The sequence below is a fragment of the Pseudorca crassidens genome, chromosome 3 (genome assembly GCF_039906515.1).
Source record: "Pseudorca crassidens isolate mPseCra1 chromosome 3, mPseCra1.hap1, whole genome shotgun sequence".
Classification (NCBI taxonomy): Eukaryota; Metazoa; Chordata; class Mammalia; order Artiodactyla; family Delphinidae; genus Pseudorca; species Pseudorca crassidens.
Genome location: NC_090298.1, coordinates 58831361 through 58835885, shown reverse-complemented (window position 1 = coordinate 58835885; position 4525 = coordinate 58831361).

The window sequence follows — 4525 nt, the reverse complement described above, 5'->3', positions numbered from 1 at the left end:
TTATTTCTTTATTTTTCATGGCTGAAGTTTGATGCCAATTTACACCCCCTTCTCAATTCCCTCCATCTTCCCATTTTTCTTAAGTAGTTTCTCTCAGCTCCCCTGATCTCATCTTACGTGCATTCAAATTTATAGTGTCTGACATTTTAGCCAAAAAAGAAAATCTCTGGTGATGAGGAAATAAAAAGAGAATCCTTAAGAGCAGATGCAGATGTTGTATTTCCTGATTTAAAATGGGATATAATATCTAAGAGAAAAAATGCTGTCGTAAACATTTTTATTTTTCCTGACTGGATTTTTTTTTTAAAACGGTGCTTCCTATTGACTTAACATACAGAATAAAATAGAAGAGAAGGCTACAAAAATCTGACTATGTTCATTTTTGATTTTTCCCTCCGGCTGTGCTGCTCAAGGACAAAAGATCTTTTCTAAGAGGAGTGTTTCCCCTGTCCTGGAAAACTCCCAAAGACAGACCTCCAATTCAGCAGGTCAAAGGCCCACTTCACCAGAGGGGCTGCTTGGACAGGAAATGGTGGATTTCCTCTTCAATAGGGATCCCTCCCAGAGCTGGGCAGGTTTGGGGGAGGGGAGGCAGCTGTTCTGACCACTCAGATTCAGAATTTAAATTGGGAGAGATGGCTGGAGCTGAGATCCTGTCCCCAGGTTTATGAGGATGGGAGAAGGCACCGCCCTCTTGTTACAAATCCATGTCAGAGTTGGTAGAAAGGCCGAGTGGGAAGCTTTGGTTGCTCTGCAGAGCCCATGTTTCCTTGGTCAAATGAATCTGGGGAAACACTGATAAAATAAAGTTAAATAAGATTCTTCACTATTGTGATTCTCTACTGGACACTGGATTTAGTGTCCAGTATTCCCCAAATTTATATGATGCAAACTGACGGTTTTTGTTTTTCTTTTTGGTGGAGTAGCAAAATGTTCCTCAAGCAGGAACACAGAATTCCTGCCATGTGGGGAAATGATACAGCAAGAAATCTGTTACTAGGATCCATCTTCTTCCTCCTCAGTTGTCCTCAGCTCTGTAAGTAATAACAGCTCACTCTACTTGGTCACTTGGACTTATGTTCCTACCCAGTTCTGCAGGTAACCAAAGTGGTTACCATCTGTTTAATATCTGAAGACTCTTCTGAAAGAACATGGTCTTAGCAGAAAGAATTTGGAGACTGCATACTTGTTCTGTCCCTACTTAGTGGCAAAGCACAGTTTACCTTTTTGAAGGGGGAAAGAGCTTCAGAGAATATGGTACTGTTTACATGGGCACAGGAAATTATTGGCAAAACTGCAGCTATATTTTTCAGAGCTTCATGAATTACCCGTTGCATTCATGTAGAAAGCCGATCGCTTCCCTCTTTTTGTTTGGTATTGAAACAAACCCTTGGCTAGTTCCTTTGCTGAGAGAGAAAAGAATTTGAAAATGATTGTTCGTTTTTAAAAAAGAAATTACTTTCCTTCTTTTTTATTCATTTTTTTGCTAGCTGGGATGAAACACGGGTTTAAGATCGCTATCCTTTTTAATATCCCTAAAGCACTGCATATGCTGACAGCTTGCGAATTGAATTCCGCAGGCCAGAACTCTCCTTCTGAGTCCAAACCAATGTTTACCGCCACCCATTGCACAGCCGTTCCAGGATGTGGCAGAGACGCTGCAAATTCGTCATCATTACTCCTGTTCTTCCCAGGTCCCCACCCTGACTGATGGTGCTACTGTCCATTCACTAACACAGGCCAAAACCTGGGACTCATCTTTCTTTCTCTCTCTCTTGAGATTGACTCTCTCTTGGATGACTTTTTGCATCCAATTGTCAAGCTACTTCAATGTCGCTTTTGCAAATGTTTCCCCTTCTCCATTGTCTTTCCCTTAGTTCAGCAAAGACAACGCCGGCGTTGCTTACCATCCTTCATGACCTGACTCTTCCAACCTTTCCTGTCATCTCCTAATTATCCCTGCCTCACCCTGTGTTCTACTCACACTGATTTCTGCACAGTTCCCCAAACTCACCCTGTTGTTTCATTTTGCTCTGACTTTACCAGTTGTTTCTCTTTCTTTCAATGACCTCCTTTTTCCCCCTATTTGCCTAACGAGCTTCTATCGCATGTCTGAGGTCTGAGACCTCCATTAAGCACTGCTCTTTTCAGAGCCTTCCCTGAGCTCCCCAGGAAGAAATGGCCGCTCCCATCTCTGTGGCACCCCTGTCCCTTCATCAGGATCCTTGATTTTTACCTGGGCATGCAGAATCGGGAGAAATAATACATGCTTGTTGCTTTAGGGTGAATTGTTATGCAGTAAAAGCAAACGGGTGCAGACTGGTGTATAATAGGTGCTTAATAAGCGTTCGGAATAAGCAAGTTGTGAACACTTGAGGGTATTTTATTTTCCTCTACAAGATGAAAAAAAAAAAGAATGTTTTGTGATCACGTTGCCTGACTTAGAAGTTGACAAATGGAGGAGAGGGTCATTGGAGGTGTGCCAGGGACTTAGTCATTCTGTCTTTGCCATTCTGGAACGTTCAGTGGGCAGATGGCAGTGGGCTGCTGCTCTGTCGGGGCCCTTCTGCACAGGCATTTCTGATGCCCTGAACTCCAGTCTCACAGAACTGGGACCAGATGTCACCCCACTGGCATCTCACCTCCTATAGCCAGCTGAGCTTCTGAGACTTTGAAATGACCCAGTAAAAGTGTCAAGTTACCTAGTACCAAGTCTGACAGAGAATACACACTTGCTGAGGGGGAGTTTTCGTTTTGCTGTTTTTTAAGAGGCAAAAAATACAAAACGAGTTCTTTTTTTTCATGAAAATCTGTGCATGGGGTGTGGGAAGAGGATGGTTACCGAGGTGCATGATGTTCTGTTGTCATATGTTCATGCATTCTAAGGCAAATCCCCCCTCCAGCTGCACCCTCCCTCTTTCTCTTGCCTCCCAACCGATCCCACTTCACTGATCCTGCTGCTTTGCCTGTGAAAAAGGTCAAGACTTTCTAATTATAAAGAACCTTTCTTGATTCTGTTCCACCCCCAGTCAGGCTACTAGCACCAAGTGACCCCAAAACTGGTCTCCTCTCGGGGCCTCTGACTCTCATTGCTGGTCTGGCCACTGCAATCTGGCTTCCATCTCAGTTCTTTCATTTCCTGCTCCCGCTAACGTCAACTCTGACCTCCTAACTGCCACCTTGAATGGAAAGTTCAGTCCTTATCTAATTTGCTGAGGCTGCTGCCATTGAAACTCCTCTTGGCTGCTGGGACATCACTGTGTCCTGGCCTCTTCTTACCCCTCTGACGATATCTTCTCATATTTCTTCCCTCTTCTTCTATCCACATACTGATGACTACCGTGCGTATGGTCTGGTAAACTTTGGTTGGTTGAAGGGGTAATTCAATGGATGGCCATAGGCACACAATTTGCGGCTGTCATGGCCTGAATCTTCGAGCTGACTGTGTCCTTTGCGCACCGGTGAGTTTGTCCAGGTGTGCTTTTTGTCCTGCCAGCTCCTGCTTCTACGTGGGCACAGGGCTTCCACCGTTGACCAGACTCCCCCAGCTCCCGCATTTACTCTCCTCGGAAGCTTGGAGAACGTGTCCCCAGATGTCTCTTTCCTAAGCAACAGAAGAGAGTTTAGACTAGGTGACCTCTGGCGTCCCTCCTGACCTTGAAACTCTGTGATGGAATAAAGGCAGCCCAGAGCCAAAGGTCTGAGTTTCGGCAGCAGGATTCATCCTGACTTGCCTGGCTCGTTAGGGTCAATCAGGAAACAGGTTGCTAAGACAATATTTGATTCTAGTGGATTAAGGTGGAGGTGGGTAGAAGAAAGTGTACTTTAAGGAGAACAGTTGTTACAGGGGCGCATAGAACAAGCCTGGAGCAAGCCCCACCTTTTCCTGGAAGCCTTTTATGCTCTATGGGCCCTCAGCTCATATAGCACACTGACCTTTAGAAAATATTCTGGTCTTAGACCATGATGAACCTCTGACCACATCGTTTCTCTCTATCTTAAAATATGTATTTGTTTTGTAGGCCCCAAGATTAGGAGACGAGATTAGGAGACATTTTTGGGAAATGCCCCATTTCCCATAATACCTAGTTTCATGCTGGAGACAGAGTACATGTTTCATAAGAATTTGATTGATAGTGTGAAAGTGAAAGTTTCCAAGGACTGTGACTGAAGCCTTGTGTGGTGGGCAGGCAGGGGATTGCTGGAGATTCTCTCTCCTTGGTACAAGTCCCTGAGAAGGACCTCAGAGATGATCTGGGCTAGAGTTAGGTGATCACAGTGTGGCTTTTCCCAAAACTTGGGAGCCACCAAATTCATTGCTGTTGTGAGCTGAGGTCTTTCATGGTTGGTTTCCAGGAGGAATCAACCAAGTACAGAAGATGGGGTGATAGACTTTGGAGTGCAAGTGAGAGCTAGCTTCCCATTCTCCTTTATGTCCCTGACTCTGATTCCCACTTCTAGCTCAGGTCCCACTGTCCTCTTGGAGGCTGAGAATTGCTGTGGGAGTGGTGGATGCATAGCTTTC